The 16,979-nt window shown below is 34.5% G+C and overlaps 1 protein-coding gene across 3 annotated transcripts in view; it reads right to left on the minus strand.

The window, feature by feature from the left end:
• PTPRD (protein tyrosine phosphatase, receptor type, D) overlaps nt 1–16,979 on the minus strand; it is a 1,952,036-nt gene that overhangs the window by 1,341,714 nt on the left and 593,343 nt on the right. For all 3 annotated transcript variants that reach the window (XM_012721366.1, XM_004677659.2, XM_004677657.2), the window contains one exon: nt 7,977–8,080. The gene's annotated coding sequence lies outside the window, so the exon portion shown is untranslated. The remainder of the gene's footprint in view (nt 1–7,976; nt 8,081–16,979) is intronic.

Here is a 16,979-nt window from a genome sequence, read left to right on the forward strand (position 1 = left end):
ATATATAATTCTCTTTGAGAGAAACATGAAAGCAAAAATTTTGAGTGTCTTCACTTCTGACAGGAACACCATTAAATCCCTATAAATTTTTTAAAATACTAACAATGTTAAAATGTTTGAAAGTGATGTCCATTTTGCCCCTACTTTAACTCCAACCCAGAATACATACTGATTATTTCTTTTGTTCCTAGTAGAATTTGTGAATTTCCACATATCCCATATGTCCACTGTAATTTCCAAGTTGTCAATATTGTGAACTAATACATGGACAAACAGTATGCATGGTCTATACTATAAAAGGTGACATTACTACAGGTAATTCCATCAAGAATGATCAAACATTATAACACTCCCAATTTCAGTGACACCACAAATTTTAGTGACAATTATCACTTATACTATTATAGAAAGGGATTAATTGTTTGAGACTGTACCTGTGGGAACATTCATCTTATTTGAGACTGTACCTGTGAGAACATTCATCTTATTTTAAGGCAAAAACTATTGATTTATGCTGTTGTAAGAATCTGCATGGTTTCTTCTTTTCTTCTACAAGGAAAACAACTGTGTCCACTAATCTACTGTTGCCATGGTTTGAGATTTAATAAAACCTGCTAACTTTAGCATATATCATGAATCTAAGGAAAGGGCAACACCTTAGGTTTTCATATTTGATGTCTTATTTTTAGTATTAAACATTATATAGAAAATGAGGTTCTATATAATGTAAAGGACTTGGAAGATTGATTTACCTTTTGGGTAGACCCAAAAGCATATGCATCACCTCACTTTAATAATAACTGATCTTTTTCTCAGTTCTCTATTATTTTAACATCCAGGAAATAACACTAGCTCCATTTTTAAAAACCACTCTTCTCCCTAATTTTTCTTATTTCTCTTTATTATCTGAGATTATCCATTATTTGTTCATCTGTCTTCCAATACCCATGTTTTAAAGCAATTATATTATGTTTTATTTTATTTATTATATCTTTTACTCTAAGGTTGAATGGTTACTTGTAGAAAGGAAATCTTAAACCTACACACCAAGTTCCAGGTTATAAATTTCAGTTCCACACTTCTGAACACCTGTTGCATAATCCAACACAATATCTGCTATCCTGTAACACCCTCAGGAACTAATAAGATATCCCAGGGAGGGAGTAACTAATGTATCACAATACTTACCTCTTAGAAGAATTACAAAGACAACAAACAAAATGGCAAAAATGAGGTGAAATAGTGTCTATGATATCAATAATGAGATAAACAGTAAGGAAACACTTTAACTATCCAAGCCCAGAACGGCTGAATTTCAAAAAGGGTGTAAAGTAGGAAGAAATGATAAGAAAGATATAAAAGATTCTACAAAAGAGATTTCACTGTGCTTGTAAAAATTTTTTACTTCAACAAATCCATGTTGAATGAATAGCAAAGAAGAAATGATGAAGAAAAAAATCAAGAATCTTAGATTTTAAATTTTGGTAAATATGAAATTAACTGCATCAGTAACAGAACTTATAAACACTTGGCAGAACTAAAAATTCAAATATTTTGCTTCACAAAACTAAAATGACAGTTGAAATCTGATACCAAATTTTTTATTAGTTTTAAAGTCAAGATAACAAGTTAAACTGTAAATTGACTGAAGTGTTTTAAGAAACCAAAATTTTTTGCCCACTAGCCTTTGGTCAGGCAGATAAAGATTAATGAATATTTATAGCTAACACAAATTTTGTAATTTATCTTTTCAGTATTATGCCATAAATTTGAATTTCTATTTGTTGATAAAAACAGAAAAGGGTTTCTTGAAATATACCAAGATTAATTTTAATAGTTGTAAATTACTGCAGTTTTGTAGCCTTTAAATTGACATTTTTTTAATTGAAGAAATGTTTTTGAGTATGACTGTTAATTGAAGTTTTATATTGTATGTTCTTAAGGGCTTAGTATTTTTATGAACTTGGATATTTAAGCTGTATGAATTTTATAGATTGGCAATGACTTTATATCCTCTGCCAACACAATCTTAAGTATTTCTAAACTAAGTTAGTAAAATCATTTTAAAGCATTTGTGCTTGTGATATTACTAGAACTCAATCCAATGTCAAGTTCACAGACCAATGGAGAAGGATTATAATAATGAATACACTCCCTGATCTTACATTTAAGAGGGTCAAAATTCTTGATCCTTTTGAGTACCACTACTGTTCATTACAGTAAGAATTACAATCTGTTCATTTCTTTGTGTCTTTTCCATGATGGGTGTACCTATATACATATACATATGTACTTGATAGACCCTTCAGCTAAAATGTCATCCTTTCTTTACATCACTATTTGAAATGTATCAAATTCAACCTACTTCAAGACCTATTCTCATTGTTTCAACATGAGTCAAAGGCTGTTTTCTGACATGTTGTGTTTATGCTCTCCTTATACTATTGGAAATTATGTTAATATATGATATGGATACCGATATAACTTAGTGGTTACAAGTCCATATGTACATCTCATCTCCTCTGGTTGACCATCTACTTAAAAGCAGAAATACTTATCTATAGTCCTTATAGGTCCAGGGAAATGCAATGCACCTAACCCAGTTCAGTTTTGGAGTTTTAGTTATTTAGAACCAGAATTTTGAGAGTCAGTCGCATTTTTTGGTGAAACTCAGTTATTTAAGTGATTGACCTTCATGTCAACTAATTTTTTGCTGAGATGTGTGGATAAGAAAAACATTAACAGTTGAGAATTTTAGTTTGCGGCAATCCAATTCTCCATTATTTTACAATATGTAATATGGAATTCTATAGCATTTCAATATGACTAAGAAACTCATTTTGCTTTATTCTAGATATCTATTCTTGAATTACTAATGAATACTGATTCATATGAAAAATTCTCATGTGATAATTTCCAATATATTATAGTTTACAAAATATTACAAAACCTCAGAAAACGTAATTTCAGCTATTCAAATTCAGCATCACTAAAGTTGTTAAAATATTAAATATTTTTGTTGCTGAATGATTAAATTTCAGATCATGGTGTGCTATTAATATTGTATAGTTGAAAATAATTTTCAGATCAATGAAGCAATATTATCTTAATATTCTGTGTCTTTAATTTTCATAGCACATTTATTTTGTGAGTGCAATTCATAAAAGGAAGTTGCTTTGTATTGCCAAGCTTATTATCTTGGGGTTTGGCCTGAGCTGAATTCTCTTTGTGATCAAGACAGAAAGAACACCTCCTGAACTATTAAACCACAATGATTTGATGGGCAGATCACAGAAATTACATTGAAAGGAGAGGACTTTCTCTGCAAATACCTATTTGAACATATTTTACTCAAACACCAAGAGATATTTCACCATAGAAGTAACAAAGACAATTCTACCAAGTGAAAACATTAATAACTTAAGACAATTGTCTATCAACATGGTCAGAATTGACAGTAACTGATGTGATTTGTATTTTGCTTGCAAATTTAACTAGTGAAAGCCATTGCATCAGCTGGAGAAGATAGAGTGAAATGAACATATTCAGTAATTCAGTTGAAATAGTAGCTACATGTATGTGTACATATACATATATAGACACACACAAACATATGTGCAAGTATGTGTGTTTTTGTAAGTTGAATCTATCATTTATGGTTGACAGCATCAATGTTCACACACACACAACATGCTTCAATATTTATACAAGTTTTCTACAAATGTAAGTTGACTTATAGAATAGGGGAATTTAGGGTAAATTAGTCATTAAAACCGCAGACTTGAAAGGAGCAGCATGCTCTGGAATGGATAACTCATCCAAGTGAAGGGTTTTAAGCCCAGATCAACCAATACCAAATCTGGCCTCCAAACATTCCTATCCCCTCCATGCCTCTTTTGACATGTTGACAACTCTATACTACCCTTATGCTCAATTTTACAGCCTTCTTATAGTTTCTACTTCATGTTAGGTAGCTCACACATTTATAGAAAAAAAAAAAAAGACAAACGTATGGAAAAAAGAAGGCTGAAATGTGGAGTATGAATTCATAGATGATACAAAAAGGAATAGACAATTGCTATAAATTAGCAATGTGTATCTTTTAGTGATGCTAATTAATCAGCTTGGAAACCTTCTCACATTTATTATGGGTAATTTTGGCCTATTCAAGTAATCTGGGAAGTCATTCCTCTCTACGCAGCATGATTTTGCTTTTAGAGACTTGATGTTCAGAAGGGTAAAAATCGAAGGCTCTAATAATGTGAGATCTGAAGTAAAGAGGTGGGAAATACAGCCTAAGTGAGGGTGATACTTGTGGTTCTTTTAGTTGACAGAGTACAGGTCTAGGCAATGTTATAAATATGGTAATACTGAAGCTATGGATGTATATGATCATTCCAGCAGAATATAAAATAAAAACAAAAATGGCTAAATAAAGGTGCTTCAAAACCAGTGTATAGGGCAAAAAAAGCTGTACAGAAGTCCATGAATTAGAATGCTACCAGTATTTTTTATTTTAATTAAATGAGCTATTCATTAGAAATTATAGTTTTGTTTTTTTAAACAATAATGAGCAGGTCCCTCCCTGGTGGCACAATGGGTTAAAGCCCAGCACTATAAAACTATCAATCGTAGCCCCTGCAGCACAAGTTTAATCCCTACAGGGAGGTGACCCACATGGCACAGCAGACCTCTCAAGATTCACCTGCTGCTCGCTCCACCTGTGTATTTCATTGCACCTTGTTGTTTTGCTTCCCACTCTGTCTCTGGTGAATCCTCTCACCCCACCTCCCACACCTCTGGACTGTACCCCAGAATTGTAGCATAAATAAGTTTTTTTTTGAAGGATAAATGAACAGCTCAACCATGAATCACTGAACTTAGAAAATAATTAATGAAACTAAATTCTAAAGATTTGGTTAATATATTTCAATTGGTATTGCTTATAGCTTTTGTCAAAAGCAGTGGTATTTACAAAATTCAAGAGTATGGTAGAGAATTGCATTTAATGTATAAAACTCATTATTCTATCTTAATGTGAAACAAATATGATAATATTCAAATGTACTTAATATATGCATTTATGATTTTCTACAACATAAGAGACTGAACAGTGTTGACCATGTATTCATTTGAACTGATCAAAATGATTCACCACTACTAGTTAAAAACATTTCTATATGTTTAATGTTAAATGCAATTCTCGAATTTTCATTCTGCCTTTGGGGATTTTACACATTTACTGAAAAAAAAGAAAAAAAAATTCACTCTCCCAAACTGATTTACTTATGAGTTTTCTTTTTCTTAAACTAGTAAAATTTTACTTATAAATGTAAATTACTTTTACAAAAATATTGCATTTTACCTCAACACTGTTTTGTAACTTGATTTTTAATCTTTCCCAAAAAATATGGTGACAAATTTTTTCATGCTATTTTGCTATAACTCTATTTTCTTATGGAAAAAATCATCAATGACTTACTTTCAAGATTAAGTTTTTTATATTCTGTTTATAATAAAAAGAGGTTAAAGCAAAGTAAAACAGTAAAAATTAGTGTTATCTATATGTTTCTCCATTAACATACAAAGGTTATTCTATAAGCCATTTCCAAAATATATAAAATACTCAACTAATCCAACAACAAAAACAGACAATCCAATCAAAAATGTCCTGAAGACCCAAGGGTCTTTTCTAATGTTGACCTAAGGGCACATGAACAAATGTACAAAATCACTTCTTTAAAGAAAACACAATTCAAAACCATAATGAGATACTCCTTCACTTCTGTGAAATGGCCTGTATCAAAAATATTGCAAACAACAAATGTTGGCAGGGATATGGAGAGAAGGGAAACCTAATCCTCTGTTGTTGGGGATGCAATTTGGTGCATTTGGCATAGCCGCTATAGAAAACAACATAGTCATTCATTAAAAAGTAGGGGAAAATCGGGGCCTTCCTGATGGTGCAGGGGTTAAGGTCTCAAGAGCTTTCAAGTTCTTGCCAGTCACTATGACCTGAGTTCTATCCCCAGCCATGGAGGTGACCCACAGGGTGCAGCTGACTTCTCCTGCCTCGCCCACTATTCCCTCAGCAGTGTATCTCATTAGACCTGCCTGTTCTGCTCCCCACTATGCCTCTGGTGAATTTTCTGATCCTTCTCCATATTGCTGGCCTACACCCAGGTCTTGTATACATAAAAAAAAAAAAAAAAAAAACTTAAAAAAATAAAAATAGAAATACCAAAGAATCTAGCACTATTTCTGCTAGCATTTACTCAAGGAATATGCAGAGGTTTTATGTACATATATGTTCTTAGCAGCACTCTCCATAACTGCCAAGTCACAAGATTAGCCTATGTGCCCAGCAACAATGACTAGATAAGGAAATTATGGACTACATACACAGAGAAATACTATTCAGTTAAAAAAAAAAAGAGAGAGAGATAAGACTGTCTTTAGGAACAAAATGGATGTACCTTGAGATGATTATGCAAAGTGAATTAGGTTAGGTGTTCAAATATATCAGCTGATTTTAGTTATATACAGGATACAAATAAAATAAAAATATATGTATTTGCAAAGCAGAGCAAATACAATTCTCAGACTTGGTGGAAAATATGCTGGTTACTAGAGAGGGGAGTAAAGGCGGGGAATACAGGGGGGCAGCAGCCTCAGAGGCTGGTAAAGGATGAGTAACAGCATGTGCACACATGGAAGAGGAGAAATGTGGCCCCATGGTTATATGGATGTGAAAATGGCAGAACTTAAAAACATACCTACTACCTGCTTCTATATCATAAACACTCTTATAAGGCTTTTGTTTTAATAGTTCTATAAAACTTCATTCTTTGAAAAACTTTACCATATACTTTAGATATAGTTAGCTGTTTTCATTACTATTGAAACAGACTAAGAAAATTCCTTTGAACTCTTTTCAGATGTTACATTTTTTTCTTACATAAATCATTTAAATAGAATTACTATATCGAAAGGAAGGATTCATGTGTTTGATAAATAGACTAAATAGTTATATTTCCTTTGTAATTTTTTATACCACTTACCTCAGTTGTCTAGTTTATCTCCTTTATTAATCTTTGCATTTGTGGAAGGCAGAGATTCAATATAAATTACAGGATGCATGTAGGTACACATAATATACAGGCCTTGCAAAATATAAACAACTTGAAAAGTTTCTATCTATATCTCCTATTCGTGGAACTTACAGCTTATTACTCTAATCAACTAAAAAGTGTTTGACATTAATGCCACTGGGACATGTATACATTCTGGCTTATAGGCTATGAAAGTCTGTAGGGAAGATCATAACTGAAATCAGTGGAACAAAAAAGATCTATTGACACCTATTTTCTATCTCTTTTCATTTGAAAATTAGAAATCAAGGCATGTTGAGTTATCTGCCTGCTGTAATTACATCATACTGAACGTGAGAAAATGTGCAAGAACATAGCTATTAAGCGTTCATTTACTAAGTGGCAAAGGTCAGACATGAGTTTTGTGAATAACAGATCAATCTACTATTGTAATTTATATTTCAATATTAGTATGCATGACTATTTTAATGCCTGATTACTAAACTTGAGAAAAACTATGAAATGATATGTTACTTTGAAATAGTTAATGTTAATATTGGCTTCCCTGGGTTCCCACTCTCAGTTGCTTCTACAAGCAACTCCAACCCCTTACCCCAAATACTGCATCATGTTTCACCACTCACTTCTAATTCAGGCATTTTGACACTTAGTTCAGAAGGACATTCTTTACCTGTTTTACCTCTTAAGAGAAAGATGAGTGTGCATTTGCTTTACAGCACTACAAAATTTAAAAACTTAGACGTTAAAGAAATGCAATAAGCCAGCATTTTCAAAGGGTGAAAGGCTTGATCGAATCACTTCTTGAACTCTGTGGTATACAAGTTGGAAAGAAGTACATGTTGTGTTTTGGAGAATGGTACTCACCTGGAGCTGAAGTCCATAGCTTCCCTCCGTGCTGGTGCCAACATGCTGTCAGGCAGACGCCTTAACTAGAATATCACGAGCCAGGAACTGACTGCTCTGTATTCCTACCATGAGGGGGAAAAAAAAAAAAAAGTCAGTCTTTCTTTTAAATTTTCCTTCAAATTCATTATGTTATCTTTTTTCTGTCACATTAGATACTCATTTATCAGAATGCTCAACACAAAGGAAAGTGTAAACTCTTCACCTCATAATTTACACCTCAGTAATTAATATAGCACCTGTAGAAGTCAAAGGGACCATCGGTATTTTATCTCCTATAAAAATTTCCTCATAAAAGGTTATTTCAGGGCAATTAATCCTAACCATTTGATTTAAGTAATGATGTGCTAATTTAGGAATCCATTTTCTATATAGTATCCTTGAAACTATAAATGAAAATACATTTTTGAACTCCATAAAGAAACACTGCATTTTTTCCCTCAATTCCTTCCTTTTCTTTCTTTCTTTCTTTTTTTTTAGCCACAAAACAGAACCTCAGCAGGAAAGAAAATTTAATAATTCAATTCCTTTTAGTTTTATGCCTGCCTTCTTTTATATTCTTTAACTTGAGACACACATAAAAAGCATTGATGTTTCCTCAAATATCACATAATCTTTCTCCTACAGAACAGAAGATGAAAATGGGCATCTTGATCATGTGATAGTATCATAAGCTTGGGCAAAAAACCTCAGAGCCCAGTTGTCTACATGAGCAATCTCTTGACCTTGAGTCTGCTCAGCCTTGCTCTAAATCTGTACACATAGGGTGATTTTAGAAAACGTGCAAGACAGTGAGCCAATCTGTTAGTGTCTGTGCAGCCAACACTGCTTCTGCATCTATCCTCTAGCCCAGGATTTGGAGTTTGAATGCAGAGTACTTCTTGGGGTAGAGGTAGGAATATGCCATTTGCTGATCGCACTCCCTGCCTACCAAAAACCTCAGAGCCAAGACTAATAGGGTCCATACACTCTACCTCATGAGTTACCAGTCAAGATACCCTCTTACCTCTTTCTGTACCTACTTCATTAGTACACCAGTGATTGCTCATTTGAAGAACCACTGTCTCTTATTGAATGACGTGATTCCACATGTTATTTTAAGATGGTCATATAATAGTGTTTTAGCACATTCCGTAAAATCCCTCTAAATCCTGACTTCTGGTAGCAGCTAGTGGTTAATTTGTCTCAACTTGTCAAAAACAAAGTAGCAGTGCATTCTATATAGAGAGCTATGCCTTCATAATGCCTTTATGAAATCAAACTTTAAGAATCAACACTGTTCTTTCTTTGTAGTACTCTTTTCAAATTCAGATTCCTCTCACATCTTTCTGGAATCCATTTCATTCCCTCATTTCGGCTGCTACTGCCACAATAGACTTTCATCAGCTCTCACTTAGATAATAACAGTAACTTCTTAAATGTTGATCTGGTGCCAACTGCAAGCAGATGGCACTTTCAAATTAGGATAATTTGAGGAGAGTTTAATAAAGAACCTATTTACAAAACTGTGGGCTGTATGGAAGGAAACTGCAAGGGAAGATGTGATAGAGTTGTTATCACTCCTCAGCCTGCAAGGATGAGGGCAGAGAGCAGCTACTGCAATCTAGGTGACAGCCATGTAGAGAGGGCCTTTAAAGGAAGCAGTGACCTCTGCCACAGATATCAGGATGGAGGGAGACCCAGGATGAAACATTTAAATCTTCTTCCTCCCCTCTACAACTAAGCACATTAGCATTCCAAGAGTATGGGAGCCTGTTGATAAACTCCACCTACTTTCCACAACTAACAAAGTGACTTTGCACAAAGTCAAAGGATGAATCTGCTTGGAAAAAGTGGTGCTGCAAACAATTTCACCATTCAGAACATAGAGTTTAGCGTGCAATGTAGGCTTGATTTCCACTGGTACCAAAATATATAGATCTAGACAAAGTATTTAACTTTAATAATTCCTGATATCATGGCATGTATAATGCAGATGACATGACTCCAGAGTTTTGATGTTAGGATTAAAGGCACAATTACCTACAATGTATATTACTAATACGAGCATAGTAATTTTAGCAGAAGTGGCAGTGATAACTGTCAAAAAAAAAAGCAACATGCTAACCTCTTCAACACTTGTTCTAACAGATCGTGTGTTTTCAAACTCTGCACTTTTACAGGTGTTCTCTGCACAAGAATAAATATATTTTTCCCCCAATTCCAATGCTGTTTTCATAGAGAACACCTACTCAGATTTACAATCCATGAAAAGACAAGAAGATGTTCTCCAGCCCTTCTCAGAAACAGGGAACCAGCTCATTTAATTTTCCCGCAAAGATAGCACCCTGAAAAGCAATCAGACCATATCACCTTTCTCTGGAGGCTTGCTCCATGAAGAGAGGTAGAATATGAGATTTGTATACTTACAATGTGACTCACTGCCAGGTTCTTAGTCAATATTCAATAAATGATTATGTATTACTGTGGTAAACTTCTACTAAGAGTGCTAGAACATTTTTTTAAAAGTTTTTTATTTTACTTATTTATGCATTTAAGAGCTGGAGTGTAGGCCAGACATATGGGGAGGGAAGGGGTTAGAGCATTCACTAGAGACAGAGTGGGAAGAAGACTAAGATACCCTGCTGAGGGGAGCAGCAGGGCAGTCAGGAGAGGTCTGCTGTGCCTTGTGGGTTAACTTCCAGGCTGGGGATCAAACTCTTGCTGCAGCAGCAGCAAAGAGTTTCTTAGTGCTGAGACTTAACCCTTGCACCACCTGGAAGACCCCCCACTAGTGAAATTTTTAATCACTTTTATAAGTTTTTTTTTTTTTTTTTTTTTTTTTTTTGCCCAAAGGCTCCTTGTCTAATTCCTCACCATGAATTATTTGGCCAATCACAGATATCAAAGTTCTGAAAAGGTACACACAGGAAACACAAGTTCTTTTGCAACTGATTTCATATACTTACAGGCTTACAGAAGCACTAGCCCTAATTGATTTCAAATAGAAACATGTATGCTTATTAATCCTCAATCCTTAAACAATTAAAAATCAATGTACATTTTACCCACTATTGCTAGGCCTTGTCCTTTTATTCTCCTGAAGTTTCTCCCAAGGCTTTTTATGTCATAAGTAAAAAGCAACTTTTACTGAGTTTCACATTTTTCCTATTGCTTTAACATTTCTTTAAGCAGACTCTTCAAAAACTGGTATCTTTCAAATCTTAGTTGCTGTTAAAGAGGATACCATCAGCTTATAAATTTGCACTTAACAGAAACATCTATAGAATAAATTTCTACTAGTGTGTGAAAGTCAAAGGGCAAATGCTTTTATAACTTTCAAAAATGTTGTCAAATTTCCTTCATGAGAATTTGTGTGGCCACCAGCATATTTAGATTCTTGGGTAGGAAAATCTTACAGGTGAAAAATTCTATCTCAGTGTCATTTTAATCAGTATTATTAAAGTCAGGAGTTAGGTTGAATATAATTCACAGCATTTAAGATGATGATTTGCTGTGAATTTAACTTCAATATACTTTGTAATTTTTTGCTCAATGCAACTTAAAGCTTAATTTATTTAGTGTACGTATTTTTAAAATGAAGCAATAGCAAAATACTCATCTATGTTAGGGATTTACAGGTTTAATCGTCTATCTCCTTGCAGGCCTATATTGGAAAGGTAAACTCACAAAAGGTCCCACAGTGCCCTCTGGTGGCAACCTGCTCCATCGCAACTTGTCTATATTGCAAAATACTGCAAAATATCCAAGGGTCTTCAGTCCACATTCCTCCTGAAGATTGAGAATGGAAATAACTAATGTTTCTTAAAGAAGCATGATTGTGCATGTAGGTGGGTGCACTAATACACAGAATTTCTCTTCATTTTATTTTTCTTAGTTGCTTAAAGATGGCCCTGGACAGTACACATTTGTTCCATTCAGATTTTGCTTCACACTTTCCTGCACATCCTTATAATCAAGAGGGTTATCATCAGTCTCCAGAATTTCAAGTGCTATTAATATCACAATGTCAACCAGAAGCATGAAATTCATTCTCCAAGTTTTGGACCACTATGTTCCAATCACTTGCATTTATGCATACAATGGACTAAATTTTATTCTTGGAGCATAGTTTTCTAGTTGGAGAAGACCATATAGTAAGTGTCTAATTAAGGATTTGATATGCCTACCCTAATTCTCACCCGACTCTGGAGGTTGGTTTAAGTTTAATGTGGCCTCATGAAGACCACACTCACACTCAAGGGCAAGCCTGCACCCAGGCACTACAAAGGAGAAAGGACTGGACTTTAACCCAATGTGGAATAGTATCCTGTAGTATTTATGGGTGCTTTTAGAGTTTGCATGCAACCTGTGTGTTTTTTTTCTTTATTTTTCCCCATTGCTGCTTTCTTCCCTTCTCTTCACAGATATTAAAATGTTCCTGATAAGCTTCCTACAAGTTTATGTGTCTCAGTGTGCTTGTCTGAAGAACAGCAAGGTATCTAGTGTGTAGCTAATGATTGGATGCATCATTCAATCATTCTACAAATATTTGAGTACCAACTATAAGCTAGAGCTAATTTGGGTGCTTAGAATCGTTAACCTAAAGATAAAGGGTAAAAATAAATGGCAAGCAAGGATTTTTTTGAGTTTTAAAAATTTCAGTGTCAGTACCAGTTTCTGTATAAACCTAAATGTCCAATCTTGGTAATCAGGATGTCAGTTCTCTTGTTCTTTTCTCATCAATGGTTCATTAAGCAATTGCTAGTGATTCAATCCAAGGGGGTTTGGGCACAGCACTTGTGCAATAAGCAATTTTTTCACCTCCACAACACTTTTCAGAAGGTACTACTGATGTGTTTTTCATAAACTAGAGCAGTGAATAGAATGCTAATTTGATTAAATTTAAAACACATATAGAATAGTAACAAATTACATGCTATTTACATAGTATAAAGTACTAAGGAGAAAAATAAGGTTGGACCCTTCCCGGTGACACAAAGAGCTGGAATACAGCACTTAGAAGCTAGCCACAGCCACTTAAGAACTACTTCAATCCCTGGCTAGGGAGGTGACCCACATGGAGCAGCTGACCTTTCCTGTTTCACCTAATGCTCCCCTCAGCCACTCTACCTGTTCTGCTCCCCTACTCTTTCTGGTGAATCCTTTCATCACCCTGCATGTCTAACCTGTACCCCATTTCTGCATGAATAGCTGTTTTTTTGTTTGTTTGTTTGTTTTAAGATTTATTTATTCATATAGAACTGGGGTACAGGCCAGAGATGCGGAGGGTAAGAGGATTCACCAGAGACAGAGTGGGGAGCAGAACAGGCAGATGGACGAAGTACACTGCCCAGGGGAGCAGCAGGCGGGTCAGGAGAGGTCTGCCTCCCCATGTGGATCTCCTCCCAGGCAGGCCAGGCGGGGATTGAACTCATGCGGAAGTGGCTTAAGCTTCTTATTGCAGTGCTTTAACCAGCTGCGCCACCAGGGAGGTTCCTTTTTTTTTTTTTTTATTGTTTTACTTAGTGTTTCTGCAAGAAAAATCAGTTTCAGACATGGCAGTGTCTTACTAAGGCAGTATTTGAGTAAATGCCCCAGGAAATGAATGAATAAGCCAGTGGATAAAGGAAGAGAAAGCATTCCAGCACAGCTGAGAAGAGCAAGTCACTACACAGACTTAGATTGATCAAAAAATACAGCAACAGTTCCAGTTGTTTTGGGCAGGGCTGGAGGGGGTGGAGGAAACAAGAGTTATGAAGAGATATATCTTCTAATGATAATGATTTCAAGATAATGATGAAACTACATCTGAAGATTATAGGAATCAGAAATTAGCTTTTACTACAATGAGGTGGTTAGCTAATGGAAAATACTAAGTATAAAACTGTCCGGATGAATGGCTAAATGCCAAGAGAATTAAGGGAATTAAAATTGGAAGCAAAGAAACAATTCTACTACTGCAACAATATAAATAAGACATTAATATGGATCATATAGGGCAGAAGGATGGATTAGGTAGTGGCAAGGTACATAATGTGTATATGTTTGAAGTTAGAAATTTAGGACCTAAAAACATGTATGAGATGAGACAGAGAGAGAGGTAAAAGTACAACTCCATGGTTTTAACTCCAAACAATGGAAAATTAGAGTGGCAATAGGTCAGCTCAAGAGTACCAAGATTTACAGGGAATTCTAAGAGATCCATTAAGGGAACAATAATTTCAACATACTTGTTATACATCCAAATGAGGGTTTCAAAATAGGGGTGGAATACATTTCAGGAGAAAAATGTATCTCAAAATGGAAATTTGAAATCATTTGGCAACACCAAAGGATTTTGATTAGAAAAGATACAGATTTTTCAACAACTCAGAGTTTGGGGAAAAGCAAGGAAAGCAAGAATGACTGAGAAGAGGTATGTGCAAGGTACATGGGAAGTTCTAAGTGGGGTTGAAGAAACAAATTAAAAACAGTGGCTCAAAGAGGAGAGAACATCACCTTGTATAAATGTTTGCCATAAATCATATAAATGAAAACTAAGACCTCTTTGTTTTATTTGCAATGTAGAGATCATTGGTGACCACGACAAAATACACTTTTGTGGAATAGAACATGTAGCTAGAATGGAAATGGATCAAGAGAAATTTGGAAGGGAGTCACTCGATAACAAGTATTTTCATATGTAACTTTACTAAAGTCAGCTAAAATTAATCTGAAAAGTCTGTTTTTATTAACTTCAAAACTTTGAAACCCTACTGACCATGTACTCTTACAATAAAGATGTCACAAATTAGTATTAGAAAAGTTAATGCAAAATTGACAGTCGGTAACACCATACTAAGTAACCAATCAAAGAAGTATCAGTTTGAATATATATGAATAATAGACCACTCCATTTTAAAACCTAAGAAATACTTTGGGTTGAATACTGCTTCTAGGGGAGTCATTAGAAAATATGCCATGTGCCCAATTTCAAGATGATTTGCTTATGTGCTCTGCTTCCTCATAAAATGATGAGTGATTTAAAGAGAAGGGCTCACTTATCCTTGATAATCATTAGCATTTGGCAAAATCCCAGGAAATGTTTAGTACTCAGTGCATGTTTCTTTTATGAATGGATGGGAAGATTTCATCGATTATACTACAGCTTGATAAATCTAATTGATGTACAAAGCAGTTTGTAAAGCTTAAAAAGCCTAGTGTTTTGAGAACCATGTAAAATGTCAGTTATGTGGCATTAATTTAAAAAAAAATAGACTTTTCCAAATTGCCAAAAATAAGCTTACACAAGGAGCATCTGATCCCTATACTCTTTATCAGTCTTGAAGTTTTGATTCTTGAACCTTACATTGACTTTTAACAGAGCTCTTAGAAAAGCACACTTATAGTTGGGGAAACACACATTTTCTTTATTTGCAGGTATTTAAGTTACTGCACCCCAAGAACTCCCACACAGAAATGTGGCTTTCTGGCATGCGTCTGGCCAATGAAAAAGTTGAAAAGCTTCTCACCAAAGACAGAAACTCAGTGGAATAACAGACTTCTAGATTTTCAAGGCACTCGATATCTGCAATACCATTATGGAATTTTTACAATAAAATTATAAGGGAAAAAGTCATGAGGAGTCCACTGCTGCTTAAGATATGTTCCAATTGAAGCAAAAATAGCCTATAAAGCAGAACTCTGAATATGTGCAGATTCATGATCATTTTACAATGCAAATGACAGGATGAATGATTACATTGGTTATGATTTTTATTTTGGAAACCATGCATAGAATTCTATTTGATTGTGAAAAACACTTCATGTCTTGGGGGAGAAGGGGATTTTTAACTAAGAGCTCAAAATATCAAAAAAAAAGTTATCTTTGTATAAAAAGTTATTTGGATAAGCTGAAAAGTTGACACATCCTCTTTATCATGTACTTCTACACATAGATTTATTCAGTATGGTGAGGTGGTCTTTACTCCACGAATAACTCATTTAGCGCTCAGCAAACTACTTTGGGAATATAATGGTAGGGTTTAGGTGTCTCAACCCTTTGCTAGTTTTATTTAACATGTGTTATAGAGACAAGTAAAAAAAATATTTTGGCATGAAAGTAGACAGAGGAAATTTCAATTATCATTGTGGCTATTGGTTCAAAATACCAAAATTAAAATCACACTATCATGAATATCTGTCATTCAAGTTAACTTTTCTCCCCATAACATTTGTGAAACTAAGCAAATGATCTTTGTACATAGTTATGTGAGTAATGCATCTATGAAGGCTATTAAGTTGAACATCCCTGAGAAATAATACATGTATCTCTACAGAAAATAAATCATGGCAGGGAATTAGAGAATTTCCTTTGTCAGAAAGATCTATGACTGTTCTTATTGAAATTATTTTTTTTTTTACTTCATTAAGAAGTAGGACATATTTTTAAAGAAACAAAATTTGAGGGGGGAAGTTTAGATCATGAAGAGGAGTCAAGATATATATTCATAATTCTAAAGTGAGATGCCAGACTCTTCAGTGTTGGGTGGTCCCTATCATTCAAACTTTATTTGCTCTATAGTTTATATGGCAATCAGGCTATTCCCCTCAAAGTACAGTAGTTTCAGTTATTATTCTTATAAATTTTACTGGCATTCTCTTTCAGCACTACTCCAACAAACAAACAAAAAACCTCTTTTCTGTTTTTGTATATGACTATCTTCAATAGGTCAAGATAACTCAAGAAAGGTAGTCATCCCTGGGCATTACCACTCTTTCCTCCATGATAGACTAAAAATAAAGTGCTTTCAACAATAAGTTACTATTTCAAAGTTTCTGATACTGGTGTATGCATTTATATGTGGTAATGATGCCTATAAGAATCATTTTGCATAACATACCTCATGTCACATCCAATCATGCCTTCAACATTACTTTGAGCTGCCATGGATATAAATAGCTGTTTTTCTAGTTGTGTTTTCCTTTTCCTTTTTTAAATTT

The sequence above is a fragment of the Condylura cristata genome, unplaced genomic scaffold (genome assembly GCF_000260355.1).
Source record: "Condylura cristata isolate star-nosed mole 26May11 unplaced genomic scaffold, ConCri1.0 scaffold00006, whole genome shotgun sequence".
NCBI lineage: Eukaryota > Metazoa > Chordata > Mammalia > Eulipotyphla > Talpidae > Condylura > Condylura cristata.